We start from the raw sequence: 16,910 nt of genomic DNA, 5'->3' as shown, positions 1-16,910 counted from the left end.
CTTGGAATTAATGAAAGGATATATGATTCCACAGGTTCCATGGCAGGTATACAAACGTTTATTGAAGAGAGGAGCATTTAGGGACATAAATCCATGCTGCTTGTTGAGGCATAACTTACTGTTGCCCTTGGGAGGGAAGTCAGGCTGCATTTGTGTGTGTGTATTAATGAACACATATTTAATATACTGGCACATCTTACTTGCTACAACACTCAGGTTTTCATTTGCCATTTTTATTTAACATCTGTTTCAATGGCATTTAATTGTCTATGGTCTAGTCACAGACAAGTTAAATTAATCTGAGAAACTCCCAACATTAAATAGAGCTGGTAACAAATCTCTTTTTTTTTTTTTTTCTTAACGACTCTGTACATGTCTCTCAAAAGGAGCATATTTACTGCCTGCATGTGATTTAAAGATAGTCATGATAAATATAAAATTATACTTGGGAGAAGAGTAAATAGGGATATAAAAGTCAGGAAACTTTTTGTGACAGGCGAATTATTATCATTATGTATTAGTAAAGTAAGTTCTGTGTTTTGAGCACTTTTTCTCATGGATTCAGTTGTGAAGTGTATGTATTTGGTGATGTTTGGGCACTGCTGAGCTCCACAAATTGCTGGTACCTTTCTACACACATCCTCTATGCTGCTGTGTTTGCTAATGTTTTTGAAATACACACTACTGAAAATTTGGCTGTTTAATGCCAGTTATCACACTTATGTGACTATAAATAGCATAAATAATTAAATTACCCAGGATTAAGTTAGCAGACCTTTCTGGTGTCATCCTTCAGGTCGTTTAAACTGATCAATGAATGGGAAAGAAACTTCCATGGGAGAAGAGCGGTTGGCAGTGGCAGGGAGCTGCTGCCTCTCTGATCACCAGACTTGTCCCATTACCATAGATCCGCTCTTCCAGATGCACGTTCCCTAGGAAGGAATATGTGCTTCGGGGACCTGAGCCAAAATATGAGCCTGTTCAAATATTCAGCACATGAGGCAACACTGAGCATTTCTATATTTGGGGAAGTGTGCTGATTTTTTTTTTTCCTCATTCTGACTGTGATAGTGCCATACATCATGGGTCCTTGTGATGTTCATAACAATAATACTGTGTAATAATAGAGTATGTAATGGAGTAATAAATATCCCTTAGCATGTGAGCCAAAGCCCAATAAATTCATTAAGCAGGCTAGATTTCCAGCCACTAGCAGCAGACCTTGCACTTAAATCAGCATCACAACTTCGGGTTTCAGTGACTGTCCATCTCTAGTAGAGACTAGAATATTTTTGGAATCTGACTTCAAAATGAGATGTTTGAATAAAGAAAATGCCCTCCCTTCCATAAATACTAAGTATGAACCTAGGCATGATAGACATGAATGTGAAAATGGATGCATCTTAGTGTATCTCTGTGTCTCAGTTTGATTGCGCATTGTGAGAGCCTGTGGCGTCTCTCCTGGAGCCTCGTGATTGCACACCCCAGTGCAACGGCCGAGGAAGCCAAGCTGCTGCAATAGCAATCTACAGTGAGATGCAAGGCAGACTTTTGGTACAGAATTTGCAGATTTCCGTGTAAGTACTACTCTCTAAAACCGCTATCTCACACTTACACACATCTGCCTGAGACTGCACTGTGTGTGGTAGCAAACATGAAGTAAGGGTGGTGGTGTGGAGAAGACGACAGGGTCAGACCGAGAAAGCTTTCTTCTAACCCTGGCTCAGCAGGGGGCTGCCAACGCGAGACTCTCGGCTCGTTTATTCCCATACATCCACCCTCCAGCTGCATCCTCAGACAGGGCACAGGAATGTGCTCGCTGAGTATTCAGACACACCATATTGCAGTAGCCCATAAACAATCTGCCTCCAGGATTAAAAACATCAAATTGGTAGTTAAGTCTAAATGCTTTAGTTTTTACTTGGGTACATCTTTACTGTTGTATAGGCATTCAAGGTCTGCCACAGGTTGGTTTGTGTGACTGCTGAAGAGCTAAAAACTAATGTGTTTTTGGAAATACGGAGCTGATGTTTTATACGAAGACCTAATCCTTTGTCTTCCTGAAAAAGCACTGGTGATCATCCACGTATAGCTTTCCAAATTCTTGCCTACGTGACCTCTACACAGTGGATATACAGAGATAATGTATTGAGGGGGCTCACAAGTTTTTGCGTAATTTTTCCCAGGATGTTTTCCCAGCTAGATTCCTCCTACTCAAGATCAAACTGAAAGTCTGTGTGGAAGAATATCAGTAACTGAATGAGATTTTTTCTGGGTGTTGCCAAGATGCTAATTACAGATTATAAAAAAACTGTTGAATAATATAAAATACATGACATATTCTTCTGGTTTTGATATTAATTCTTATTCTTTGACCAATGCTTAAAGTTTAACTAGATGTTCTTACTTGCGGATATGTTTTTTTGATTTACCAAGCTAAAGAAGTTGAGAAACTGATATTTTCTCTTCTGTAAAGTCAGTATTGATGGATGGGTGCCTGAAAAATGGGCATTTCAGGAAGGGAGTTAGATCTACAGCAGAAGCAAAAGGGAGAATTCGGGAAGGGAGTGCTGGAAAGCTGGCATTGTTCTCACTGGGTGAATAGTACCGAGCAAAACCTGTGATATGGAGTGCCTGTAACAGCTGTAAGGACGGACTGCAGGGTCCTTAGTTTATCTGTGGTGGAAGCCTTTTCATTAACTGGTCTTGTAGGTGTATACATCTCTTGATGTATACACTTGGACATCCTACATTCCTCTGCATCTCAGATGATGCCTACCTCTTTTTTTTTTTTTGTCTTGTGTGTGGTCTTTGTCTGCAAAGCAGAGAAGTTACTGCTCACTAAATGTACGAGGAAAACTTTCATAATTCCATACTAACCGAACAACTTTAGGCGCTATTTAGGCCTAAGGCAAACCTAATTAATGAGACTTAAATGCAGAACTTGCTCAGCCCCCCAGGTTCAGTGGTATTGTGGAAAGCTCCTGCTGTGATGATGCATTAGAGTCACTGATATGATAAAATGAGGCATACATTATTCTTTTATAAGCCTCTATTTTCTGGTACAGAATACCACCTTCAGACTATGTTTTGAACGCTAACACTCAATCTGTTTCAAATAGAAATACAGTTTTCCCTTTCGGCAGGCTTCCTTCCTATTCCCATTTTGTACAATGGATAAATAACAAGGCTGAAAAGAATGCTTGTCAACTTCCATTTTGCCAAACATGTAAATGTTATAAAAATAACCTTTAAAAAAATCCCCAGACAATCAAAGTATTTTTGCAATTTAAGTACAAAGATTACAACGCTGGCCAGACAAATTACAAACAAATAAACGCTTGTAGCCTGGAGAACCAAAATATTTTGCCATGGGGAATCCTCCAAGTGAAGGAGCTTGGAATGAAAAGTAACGCTGACTTTATGCAGACTTATGTTGTGCAAATAAAAAGGCACGCAAACACACGAGGCAGCCTCTGGATGCTTTTATTAGCTGCTGTTTGTAAAAAATATAGTGGCCAAGCCCTTTGGAGTCCTTCAGATTTACATACCCATGTGGAGCTTCTGTGATTACAAGGGAGAACCAGGCGTTTGCACACATACTGCAGGATCGGACTCTCAGCCAATGTGCACAGATTTTACTGGGAAAATATCCTTCTGAGTTAGGACTGTTAAATTTTTCACCACTACAGGTTTGACAGTGAAACATCAAAATAAATAGATTTATGCTTATGTGAAACTGCATTCTCCAGTTACGGGGTATTTCTATATGGAAGTGTAAACAAACTTATACCACTAAGGTAACTTGTATGAATATTAGACCTGATAAGGTTTTAACTGTTTTGATTATACCCATAACAGTAAAGCACAAAGCTTGCATATCGGCAGTGCTTAAAATAGGACTACCTAAAAGAAATGTATTCACAAAACTGGTTTGTTAGAGAAATCATTTTGCTGCCCTTCTGTGGTGCAGTTGATATACATTCATTAGCATCGCAATTTTCAGCAATGGACAATGACAATACCTGTGTTAACTGTTTGAATTTGTTTGTAAAGAAATCACAAAGCCAAAACTGAGCTGTTTTAACAGACTAAACAGGGAGTAAAGCGAGGGCAGGGGGATTGATCCTTTTCTGATGCCAAACTGGAGATTTTTCATCAAGGGTAAAATCCTCTCAGTTATCTCACTACAGAGATAGTCAAACAACCTTTCTGTGTTCAATTTAACAAACTAACCTTTGAGAGTGTGAGGAGCACTTCTCTTTTTGATTTAATAGAAATTCTCCATTTGTAATTGTAATTGTTCTCTCTGGCCTCAGTAGTGAAGGTGGTTATCTTCTTAAAAAGTGGTGTCATTTGTGCCATTGGCACTGAGGGAGCCCAGTGACAGAGACTATAAATCAATTTACAGCCCGTTTAAAAGCAGGCGATGAAACCCATGAACATTAATTTAAAAACTGCTTCAGATTACTATTCTTTTATGATTAACTAAAGTGGACTTCAATCTCCTTTGAGATTTTGTTGTTAGCATGATAAAACTCACTGCTTTTAACAAACTGACTGGTTTTCAGTCACAGTATTTATTCAGTACATTGTACATACATGGCACTATACAGAAAGTAGAAGGTCACTTGATTAATCCTTGCTCCAAAGGTGTAAGTGGATATGATTGTATGCAATACAAAACCAATACATATTGATTAGTGTGACAATGCTCCACTGAGCAGATGTTTCTTGAAAGGAGAGTGGAAGCAATTTGGTACAGGAGGCCTCCTTGGCCCTCTCTTGTGATGGTGAGGCAAAACAGGACCTGACCTGAGTGCTTCATGGTCACTGGGGAGTAGCAACAGCTCCAATGCCAACCTGGCGCTACTATTTAGTAGTGTTAGAGAAAAACCTTTAGTGAATTCCATGCAGCCGTACATCCCCTGGACCTCCCAAGATGCCCCGGACTACCCCAGTGCCAAGGTTAGGTCACTCTCCCAGCCTGTGGTCATGAGTCACTCCTTGGCATACTTAGCTGTCCTCCCAGAACCTGTTCCTTTGAGACTCATAAAATGCTCCTGCAAAACAGAGATGGATCTGTTTTACCCCAAAAGGACAGTTTATAGCTATGGCCAGCCCCAAACTCCATGAAGTCAGCGTCACTCGTGCAGACAACCACCAAGTGTCTGGTCTGTTGAATAAGGCGGACTAATACTTTCTCTGAGCTGAAGATGTCTCAGGAATACAGAGATGCCTGATGGGTGAAGGGCTGAGGCCTTGAAGAAGGTTACGCAGGGATACACGTTCAATCCTGATGGATGTGGCTGTTGAAACCAATTTGATCTCATGTGCCTCAGCTCCCCTTGTGCCTACCCTCGGATGTATCCACACTGACATGTGGGGGGCAGGAAAAGAGTGATAAAATGTGTGTGTGTGGGAAAACCAAACACATCCCTCCTATTTATTAGGAAGGAGGCAGCATTGAGCACAGGGGATCATGTGAAAACATTGGGCAGGTAAAAAGGAATGAACGGGAATGGAAAAAGCAGACACACAATGCAAGGGAATCAGATGTGCCAGCTGTAGTGACTTTCAGGATGTTTATTTCTCAGTCAACGCGAATATCTTGCTCCTAGTGAACCCACACACCTCTGAATCTGGAATTTCTTCTTAAGGATTAGTTGTGCTAGCAAGACCTAATGAAGGTTTCTGTGAAATACCTCATCACAGAGAGAGCCTTTCTGCTGAAGTCACAGGGCCGTGCCAGTTGGAAAATGGTATGAGAAGAGAATCAGGTTACATGTGCTTGGACAGGTCCAGGGTGTGATGGCCAGAAGCGTTCCTCCTCCCATAGCTATCTACTGGGGTGTCCGTTAGCAAACTTACTTCAAAACAGGTATTGCTTGATGCTTAAGCTTATTGCAATGTTTGGGGCTTCCCCCCCCCCCAATTCATTAAAACGTGATTTAGTGTTGGAAAAGCTGCCATTATTCTGTACAACCTGCAGCTGCTCACTGTTCATCTGCCTGTGTCACTGGGCTGGTCAAAGTCTGGCGGGCTTCACTGGAAGCATCACTTGTGAGCATGTCTGGAAGCGCTGCTTAATCGCAGGGGCTCACCGTTCGGGGCAATGGCAGGCAGGAGAGCTTATAGAAATGTACCAGAGAGTTGGAGTTAACCATTAGGAGGCTCTGGGAATCTTCTGCTGAATACAAGGGAAAAGGAGGAGTGGGTGAGAGTTGGAGTTCTAAAATCATGCAAGACTCCTAGGAAAACCCTGATTCAGCCAAACATGGATTCCTCTGCCTCAAACATCAAGGCTGTCTGGGCTTAATAAAGTGGCTAAGCAGACCCATAATTTTAGTTATGGCAAATACCCTACTCATCATTGAGCCAACTCATGCGCACAGAGTTGAGTACATGCTTTTAACACTTTGCTGGGTTGTGAACGAGCGCTCAGTAAAATGATCTGGTTATGACATACTCTTGTTTGAAATTCCTGAATTGTGAAGGTAGGTACTTACGGTAACAAACATGTACTCTTCAGGTGCTCTCACGTGACATCTTTTACCTTTTTACTTTTACTTTTTGATGATGGGTTACTAAAAATCTGTAGCATCATTGTGGTACTGTCATGTGCTGTATACATCAAACTTTCCTCTGTGGCTGTAGAATATTTATCTGGTTTACATTTATTATCTGGCCCAAGAAGAAACAGAAACATCTTTAGGTTTGGTTTATTACATTTCATAGAACAGTCTTGTGAACATGTTGAACAGATTGACAGAGTTATATATAAACATAATTAGATACGGTGAACTCACTTGTTTGGAAGTTTAGCATCCGCAAAGACGTATTTACAAGCATTCAGTTTCCTGGCACTTTCATACCGAACCTGACACACACAACTGCTTCTGCACTCTCCCACAATTCTTATGCAGAAATTCTGCAGAACCTCACTGTTGCTGTGATGTTGTAGCTGTATTTTGTGGAAATGCGTTTTAGTCAAATTTTTCAAAACTCTCACTGACCCCATTCTCTGTTACTCTGTATAAGCCTAATAGTTAAAATTTCTTTGGCCCCCTCATTTTCGGGATGAGCAATGATGGTACAGAATGAAGAACACACTTTGTTCCTACAGAGACTTAAGCCTGCAAAGTCTATGTATTTCTTCAGTGCATGGAGTTATGCATGTTATTTTTTTGTCATATGAGGGGACAAGGCATGTCTCTACAGTCTGTCACTCGTGAATCTTCACTCATTTTCCTCAAGTGATGTCCTTACAGAGGCAAGATAGTTCACTTTGGTATGTGTTGCAGGAAGGATCCCATATAAATTGTCAAGAAAAAAACATAGAATGATAACTCAGTCATGTTCCTTAAGTATTAGTTGCAGAGAATGTGGTTATTCCTCTGTTTTACTTTTCCCTTTCTCAGTTGAATAGGGAACTTAATTTATTACATTTAAGTACCACGTAATTGACCTCTGCCCTGACCCAATATTCCAGGGGAATCATTCCTGCTGTTAGAAAGGCGCAGACGAGGACCGCCTTTGGTGCGGAGGCTGCTGCTAAACGCCGCTTCCTCCCTCCCTTCCCAGGACGGGCAACGCGCCGGGATGCCGATGGAGCCACTGGAAAATAATGACAAAACACGCATCTGAGGAGAGGATGAGGAAGTGAAATCAGACGGCTCCGCCGCCCTACGGGAAAGGGGAGAAAAAAGGAATTAAATACAAATCCTCCAGCAGATGGTGAGTGCAAACGCACCGGAGCGGCACTCAATCCCTCACGGGGACACTCGGACTTTCCCCCACCCACCCACCCACCCGTGTTCGCTTCGCCGCCCCCGCCCTGGCGCTGAGCCCGGCGGGCCGTGGCCTCCCGTCCCCCGCCTCGCTGGGGGCAGCGCCGGCAGGTGGCAAGGCGGCGGGGGGACAGGGACACGCGTGCACACAGGCGGCCCACGCCGCGCGCAGGGACACGCTCACCACCACAGAGGCGGCGGGGCCGCCCCGCACCGCACCGGCACAGGCGCGGAAGCGCCGCCCCGGCCCGCCCCCGCCTCCCGCCCTCCCCACACGCCGCCAATCCGCCCGCCGCGCACACACACACACGCACCCGGCCGCAACATGACGGACTGACCCACCGGGGTGCCGCCGCTCCGGACGGATTATTCACCCCGCAACGGGGCGGAGAGGGGGACGCGGGAAACCACCCACCCACGCAGCGCGGGGCCGGGAGGGTCGCTAGCCCCCGCCGGCGGACGGCGAGCGCCCCGGGCGCTGGAGGAGCCCGGGCAGGTAACGCGTCTCCCCCGGGCGGTACCGGGGTACTGCGGGGGAGAGCAGCCGGCACAGGCCGCGGGGCGCCGCCGGCGTGCGGGTGCCGTGGGGGTGGGGGGCGGGGGGCGGGGGCGGTGGGGGCCGCCTCGCTTCCCGCCACCCAGGTGCTGAGGTGATGCGGGCGGCCCCTCCGCCTTGCCTGGCCTCGCCTTCCCCGCCGGCGGGGCGGCGGCTCCCGGCCGCCCTGCGCCGACCCGCGGCGCGGCGGTGGCAGCGGCGGAGGATCGGGGCTGCCGGTGCCGCAGCTCCGCGCTGATCCCCGGTAACGGCGGAGATTAGCGAGGGCGGCCGGGGAGCGGGTGGCGGGGCGGGGGACGACGACACCGGCTTTGTGGTGGGGCGGGCAGGGGCTCGGTGCCCGCAGGTGTCACCCGGTGGCCAGGCCGGGGCTGGGGCCGCGGGGCTGGAGGGGGAGGCCCGGGGCGGTGCGGGGCCCGGCCTGCGGTGGGGCACGGCGTGGGGAGCCGGTGCCGCGGCGGCTGCGCCCCGCTCCGGGGGTCAGCTCCGGCCTTGCTGCTGCAGGTGAATGGGAGGAAGATCAGATCCTTTTTTTTGTCTGTTTTTGGCATTTCTTCTTTATTTTCTTCCCCTGCCCCTGTGTTTTTCAAGCGATCTGCTGTTACCTGTGGGGGTGACAGGGAGAGAGAGGGGGTTTCAGCCGCGGGAATGGGTAGGGCCGGGGCACTGGTGGTGGTGTGTGGCCTTTGCCGTGGGCTTGGATTTGGAGGCGGGAGCTGGAGGATGCTGCCTGTGTTGTTTAAAAACGCAAGGCACGCTTTCAAGGTGAAGCAGATGGTGATGGTTGTGCTCACTGTGGAAGAGGTTTGTGGAAATCCCGTGTTTTCTCTAGATAGTTTTGGTGTTGCTTCTCCGGCCTGAAAGAGGGTAGTGTTCACTTTTGGCAAGGAAAAGAAAGTTGGGGCGAGTTGTCTTGTAAAGGGACAGGGTAGTTCTGCTTTTCCACAGAGAAGGGAACACCCCACAGCTTTATGTCTCTGTCTTGCCTTTGAGATTGACAGCACTAAGTGTCTTGGCATAAAGAGAAACTGCAGTACACTTTGTTTTCTTATTGTGCACCTTTATAGTTGAATGAAACTAGAAGGGAGACTCAGAATCCCCTCTTATCCTTTTCTGTGCCAGATGTGTTTTTCTATCTAGCATATATTGCACTTGAAGTGCTAAACTCTCCAGGGGCATGGAGGTGGGGATGTGAGGCAAGGTCTACTAGTTACTTCAAACAATTCTCTTTGCTCATACTTAAGAAGGAGAGAAAGGAACATGTTGTAAAAGCAGCTGAGGAATATATAGAAGTGAAATATTAATGAACTGGAAAAGCTTAGATAGTAAAGACATCGCACCTAATCATTCAAGGAGGCTTCTTGTCCTCTTTACAACTCCTCATTGTATGTGTCTCTGTAGTATAACTGCAGTTGATGTAAAGGACAGCAATATTTGTATTTGTGTAGCTAAAAGTAGTAATAGTACATAAAAAGATTTTTGCGTTGGGGATCATCTCTGCAGTGGCTTGATTTAGCCATGATTTTTGAGGACAGAGAATTGTTGCAGAAACAGTAAAAAATATTCCAAGAATGTTTTCTCAGAAATGGAAATGGGAAGGGCTGACTCAGTCCTGGAATAACCCAGAGGAAGAACTAGCCTTAGAAAGGCCCCTTAGAGATACGATGATGAGACTTTTCACCCTGAAGCTGTTATTCATTTCTAGCATCCCAAACGGAGCTCATACCCTAAACAGGCAGCACTGTTTCAGGAGAAAGGTGATACGTGGCTGCACAGGGTCTGTTGGAAGTGTGTCATACAAACAGGATACTTTCTGCAAATTGGGGTTCCTTTACCCCCTGGAGTCTGGAGTGCTGTGGTCCCTGTGGTTTGAAGAACTTCCCCAGTTTGTCTTGGAGGGATACTGAGTGCTCTCGGGTGGTTTCGTGGGGGAATTTAGTTCAGTGGGAAGGTTGTCTGTCAGCCCACACGGTGAAGTCCTGTATCCCTAGCTGTAGCTCCTGGCAGGGCTTTTTGGAATAGCTGGTACACGTTGGCTTGAGCAAGGCCTGCCTTCTGGAGAGCTTGATACAGGCCTGAGTAGCAGGATAGACACAGGGAGCTGTACCAGGAGGAGGACCTGGAACAGTATGTAGGGTACGTACCTACCCTACAAGAGATAGCGTTTGGTATTTAAGTCTGTTAGTCACAGAAGATGCTGAAAAAGCATCTTGTATCCTCAGGTCTAAGCATATGATTGTGTGAGAACATGATCTCTCATGCTGCGTAAGCTGTATGTGTGCGGTTGAACTTCTCCTTCCCGATGCAAGCCTAATGCCTCATATAAGCCTTTGTAGTTGATAGCTGGACGGTGAACAATTTAAAATAAACTTGGTAATGTTTTTGTTTGCTAGATGGAGTATTTTATAAATTGCAAGAGAAATGTAGAATGTTGCTCCATCTAGACACAATCCTACTCTTCCATGAAGGTTCATGGAAGATGCTATGGCTTTGTTGGATTAGCCTGGAGTAGTTGGGAGGTCAGAATTGCATAAGTTAATGTATGGTTTTTATGCGTTGTTGGGAATTATGCAGATACAAGTCACTGAGAAAAGTATTTTGCCAAAATAAGCTTAATGGTAGATTTGGAAAAACAAAAATCTGCACATTCTGAAGACATGACATTTTCATGGAGTTTAGGTTCCTGGATTGTTTTCATTGTACTTCTGGAGGTGTCCTAATATAAAGAGGCTGTGCATTTATCAGGGGTTATGGACCTTTGAGGCAAGGTAACAAATGAAACCTTTACAGTTGTTTTTCTGAGGTCGATTAATACAAGTAAAGCATGAGGTGAAACAGCATTTGCTTGTCAGTGAAAGTATTACTGGAAAAGATACCTTATAGGCGCTTTAAGTCAAATCAATAAGCAGTGCGTGCTTTATTTTTGGAATAACTACCAGCTTGTTAGGGGAAAGAACTGAACTATATTCTCTATCTTGCAGAAGCTACTGCTTGTTACGAGATTCAGGGCCTCAGGTCTTCCCCTTGTGAGTAGTTCTGCTGCAATTGGAGGGGCTCTTCATGGGGAGGAGGGGGAAATGAAATGTGTACATAAATAATGGCAAGTAGGGGCTGGGTTTGTTTCCTGAGAAATAACTATGCAGCTTCATCAGGTTTTTTCTCATTACTGCATTTATTTGGTTGGTTTTCTGCAATGACAGTAAACTGGGTTACCTTGATAAAGTAAATACACTTTTGTATTAGACTTTAGCTATTGAATGTGCTGGCTGTGTGAGATGGCATGTAAAATACAGAAATTGTAAGCAGTTAAAATGCGTAGCGTGGTTTGTGCTTGTGACGTTTCATGTGTATTCCTATGCTTCAGCAAGGGCCTTTAACTTTGAGATTATGGAAGGTGCTGCCATATATTTTACATGCAACTATATTAAACCTGTGTAGCTGTTCACTAGTTAAACATGTGGCTACTTGTACTTGCTGCTTTTTGACTTGTTCTCACTGCATGGCAGAGCGTATTGCTTAGATAACGTAAACTCACACGTTCTGTGACTGAAGGCTGTAGTATCATTTCTCCATTGTATGGCAACAAAATGTTAATGTTTCTTACAAAGCCTACTGCTTTTACCTGAAATGTGATCTGTCCTGTACAGGATAGTTGTTTTATAATAAAATACAATGATAGTGTAAGGGAAAAGAAACTACATGCAGGCAGTAAGTAAAAGCAGAAAAGTCCTGGATTTGGAAAAATAAAAAAATCTTTAAAATGTGTATTTTAGTCTGTTGCATGCGTTTTGTAATTCTGCATGAAAACTTAAGAAAAAAAACCCCAAACACCAAAACCCCAAATACACTGTTGAAGTGTAATACAAGATCTGAATGATGACGGTTTTGTATCTAAATGTTTGAAGTTGACTATAGATGGTACTATTTTTTTGCCCTTGTTACTGCTGTGAAAGGCCCTGTGGGTTTTAAGGTATGAATGTGTAATTATTTTCCTCGTAGATGGGGAAATTGAAGCAGTGATTGTGTTGAAGTCACATAGTTGTTTTGTCATAGAGACAGACCGTTGAACTGGAATATGCATCCCAAGTCCCACAGTCTTATCTTAATGACTTAACTGTGTTACTGCAGTTTTCTTTGATAATTTGTAATAGATGTGGAAACTTCCTACAGATCCAGTTGCAGAATTTGGGTGTAAAGTTATGCAGCATTTTTTCTCTAAAGACTAATTACTAGCGGATTATTTTTTTCAGCCTAGGAGGAAAAGCTTTTCCTGGATTTAGTTTTATTGTTAAGTGTGAGAGAAAGCAGTTCAGCGCTCCTAGAATGTAATGACACTTTTACATTATTTAAGGAAATGCCACTTAATTTTTTATAATGCTCTAGCATATCAGGAATTTGAGATTCAGCCCAGTCATTAATGCTTCTGAGGGTCACAGCTGTCTTCCAGTGTGAAGAACCAGTTCTGACAGACTTGTAGGAAACTTTAAAAAAATGTTCTTTGCCTATGCATTTTGATTAGTGTAAATCATTGCTTCTGAAAATATATTGGTTCTAGTGCATTTCTAGCTCTGGCTTTCTTCTCTGTGTTTGCTTCTTTCACTCTTATTTTTGGGCCTCTTTCTCTGCTTCTTCTTTGATGTGCCATCTTGATGTGATCTCTTAAAATGTTTTAATGTGAAAATAGCAGCTCTCAAGTGATTTACTGATTTTTGTATAGTACAGGGAGATTCTGATCTGGTGAGAGTGCACAAGTATTCAACAGGTTCCTCATCTGTATGTTGCTTGTGATATAGTCTGAACCTTGTCATTTGAAGCAGAACCTGTGAAGCAATGACACCTGTGAAAATGTCATTGTTCCAGTGATGTTAACCTGTCATTGTTAGCCATGCCAGCAAAATCTCAGACCCAGAGAAAGATGGAATCACCTAGTACAGCCAAAATGTGGTAGGAGGGCTGTGCTAAGCTGCTAATGGCAGCTTCTCCCCCCTCTGCCAGTAACTAAATACACCAGCATTTTTGTGCTTTGTTCTGCGTACTAGGTAGTAGCTCCAAATTCTTCAGTGTCTTCTAGCTATATTTAGTGCCGTGACTACACTGGGGGTATATTTCTGAACAGTCCCAACTCGTTTATTCATTTGTTTAAAGTGTTCTGTATTCACTTTTTACTATTATGACTGGTGAGAAGAGAGGAAGAGAAGACTGAAGTTTTGCTATCGATTCTTGGAGAAGTTTTTGGCCATTTAGGCCAGTGGCAGAGCTGGTACTGGTTTGAGTGGAAGCCTTAGTGACTGTTTTAATAGGTTTTACAACTTTAAAATATGCAGGGTGGATTCTTGATGACCAGCTGAACATATTGTGGAAATAGAGTAACAGTCCTGCCAAAAAACAAGATTGCCTTTCATTTTCTTTATTAATTGTCACTATGCTTACTACTTTAGTCTGTGCAAGAAAAATAGTGTTTATTTTGCTGTTAACACGGAAGCTTTAAATAAGAACTTAATCTATATATTGAAAGGATGAAAGTGCTAACAAGCTAACTTCATTTGCAGTATTCGTAAATATTAATGAACTGCTTTGGTAATAAAATTCTTCCAATGATATATTAATATCTTTTTTTCTTATTGCTGAAGGGAGGTGACTGGTGGAAAATAGTGATAGGGAAAAGGATATGGCTTTCCCCATACTTATTTAAAGTAAAGTGATGCTGCAAGTTGATGTACATTCTCTCAGACTCACAGACCTCTCAAATACCTTGAGAGCAGATCATGCCTTCAGCTGTGAGTGCAAGGTATCAACTGTGCTTAAAATGAGAAAGTCGCTCTAGATAATAAAATACCAATACATATTACATTTTTAATATTTCTTGATATTTAAAACAAGTACTGTTGGGATACACAGCGCCTGTAGCAAATAGCATTTGCAGATTGATATTGTGTAATGCAAACGTTAGTTTCCATATGCATACAGAAGTGCAAACGTTGTGGTGTAGTTTCTTGTTGCATGACCACTTGGCTATTTGGAAAAAAAACCATGTAGTATGTGAAAGCACACCCGTATGTCTTCCAGAGGCACTCTGCAAAGGCAATCTAATTGCTCCATGTACCTTCCTTCTGTTAGAGGTTAATGAGCCGCCAGGCATCCTGGGGTGGGAGAACCGTGTGGGTATCTTCTGTTCTTTTTTGGCTTTGCCGTTTCCCAATGTAAAAGTAGGTGTGGTATAAAGAATGTGGCGTGCAAAGGTGACAGCAGGCTCTCCCCTCACTGCGAGCGGCAAAATAATGTGGTTATGTTTTGTGTGAATTCTCTAGTGTTTTGTAGCTATAGTTAGTGCAGTGATTATACTGTGGGAAGAAGACTCAAGCATCTTAATTTGTTAGTGTTTTGAACCCATTTTTTTAAAGTAGCAGCGATAAGCTCTAAGAAATGTTGGCTCTGTTAAGCCAGTGGCAAAACTCTGCTACTGATTTTAATGAGGCCTTGATTATAACCTTAAATAATACTTTTAGTGTCTGGTAGTGTGCTTTGTACAGCATTTATTTTTGTCAAGGACTGAATTTCAAAAGTTACTGTGCATGTACTTTTTTTGGATGGTTTTTTGTTACATCACTGAATTCTTAGTACCTCTAAAAATTAGGTTACTAAAATTTTTCTTATGTTGAGTTGAGAGTCTAGAAGAATAGGAATTTCAGAACAGTCAAGCTACTACAGACACAATTAGTCTAAGTTCAGTGTGTGTGAAAATAAACTTTTCTGTACCTATAGGCACGTATTCTATAGTAAGGGTAATTATGCAAGGGCACAATACTAGGTGGGAAACAAGGCATTTAGAGTTTTTCCAAAGTCCATCTGGAGCAGAGATTAAAAAGACCAGGGATGTTAAAACGATTGCCTGGATTTAAATATTTAGAAGTTGATGAGTAATGGAAAAGTAGAAGGAAAAATAAAAGATTTGGGAAAACTATATTTCAAAATAAAATTGAGAAGAGAGTTGCAGAAAACACGGATATGGGATAGATGAGAGGAAATAAAAGGAATAGAGAGAAATTAGATTGCCAGCTCTTAAGAGTTGACACCACGAATGGTTTCTTCTTATCTGCTACTCTTTATTTTATAGCTGGTAAACTCTGGGGCATCTGCTGAGGTGGGGGAAGAAAAAGATGTAGAGGAGAGTTGGTGGGAAATGAAAGAAAAATCAGCTGTTATGTTCTGTCAGCTCTGTGCCTTTGTTCTACTCTGCCACAAAAAGGCTGTTAGAAGAAATTCGGGGATTAGTCACATTAGTCACAAGGTAATCTCTGTCCTCCCTAAGCCCTCATCTTAACATCCTGATCTTGGCCAAATATGTTTTTGGTGGCTGACTGTCTGTGGCAGGGTCTCAGCAAATTTCACACTGGTTTTCAGTACTTGCTCACAGCCTTTAATAAGGGAGTAACATACAATTGTCTGTTAATGATACGTTTTGTTATAGATTAAACTTTTAACAGGCAGAAATCAGAGCCAGGAGCTACAAGACTGTTTTATACTGTCAAATCTGCAGCTCTGCTACACTTGAGTGTATTTTTAATGTACAGAAAAGTTAGCTTGAACTTTTTTCATTTAGTGTTTGATGTGAGTTAAGAGCATTCAAACAGCCACCTTATGTGGTATAGCTAAAGGTCTAATTATTTGATTATGCATCTGATCTTTGTCAAGGGATGCATATAATTTATACCTAGAATAGTTTCAAAATAAAGAGTGTTAACAGATGAAGAAGACTAGGGCATTAATAAGACTTGAATGAAGTTTTTAGCAAACCCATCCTGTGAGTTGCTTGCAGGGATACATAATATTCCCTAGACACCGTAGGGATCAATTTTCTGGGGTAAATACTGCATACATACATATATAATACAAATATTCTTTGTGAAAGTCAGAAGGTAAGCTTTGGTGCTTTCATTTGCAAGCTTTGCTCTGTTCTAGATGTGAAATAGTAAATGGCTAAAAAAAAAAAAGGGATTTGTTTCATGTGCTTGCTCTAGTACAATAAAATCCAAAAGTAAATGCACAGCTTTTAAAATCTACTCTCGGATCTCTAAATACTTAATAACCAGGGTGGGGAAGAGGTGGGGAGAAAATAACAAAACAAAAAACTACTGCTCATCCTAGTTTTAAGGATTTTAATATGTCGTGGACAAGATGTTTCTGAAAAATGTATATTAGTAATACATTAGTTATTTGTAGCCTTAGTTTAAGGCGGCTCGGATGATGCTATTCATTGAAGAAGGTAAGCAAGAATTACTATTGAAAAAGGGTGTGAGAATTTGAGAGTCTCTCTATTTTCTCATGCTATCATTTGAATTTAATTGGGGTCCTGCAGCGGAGCTATTTTACTGTGATTCTATATGGTTTAAAAATGGTCAAGGGAAGAAAAGTATGTATAAAGGAAGCAATTCTCTACTCACATTAATGATTCTTTTTTCCTTACAGTTTGCATTGCCCAGGACAATGTGTGTGACTTCCAAAATGCTGTGAACACCAGAGAAATCATAAAACACTTACACAGCACTATCTCTTTATGCAGCATT

The 16,910-nt window shown here is 42.6% G+C and overlaps 1 protein-coding gene across 9 annotated transcripts in view; it reads left to right on the top strand.

Annotated features, from left to right (window-relative positions):
- CCSER1 (coiled-coil serine rich protein 1) overlaps nucleotides 1–16,910 on the top strand; it is a 724,562-nt gene that overhangs the window by 16,472 nt on the left and 691,180 nt on the right. For 3 of the 9 annotated variants that reach the window (XM_074589583.1, XM_074589580.1, XM_074589582.1), the window contains exon 2: nucleotides 7,585–7,737. The gene's annotated coding sequence lies outside the window, so the exon portion shown is untranslated. Of the gene's footprint in view, nucleotides 1–7,538; nucleotides 7,738–8,077; nucleotides 8,287–8,398; nucleotides 8,591–16,910 lie in introns of those variants that run through there. The other 6 variants (XM_074589579.1, XM_074589581.1, XM_074589576.1 and 3 more) reach the window with 6 other exon arrangements.

Source organism: Larus michahellis, chromosome 5 (genome assembly GCF_964199755.1).
Source record: "Larus michahellis chromosome 5, bLarMic1.1, whole genome shotgun sequence".
NCBI classification, from domain to species: Eukaryota; Metazoa; Chordata; class Aves; order Charadriiformes; family Laridae; genus Larus; species Larus michahellis.
The sequence above is the reverse complement of the archived record's forward strand: the minus strand, read 5'-3'. Positions and strand labels throughout refer to the sequence as shown.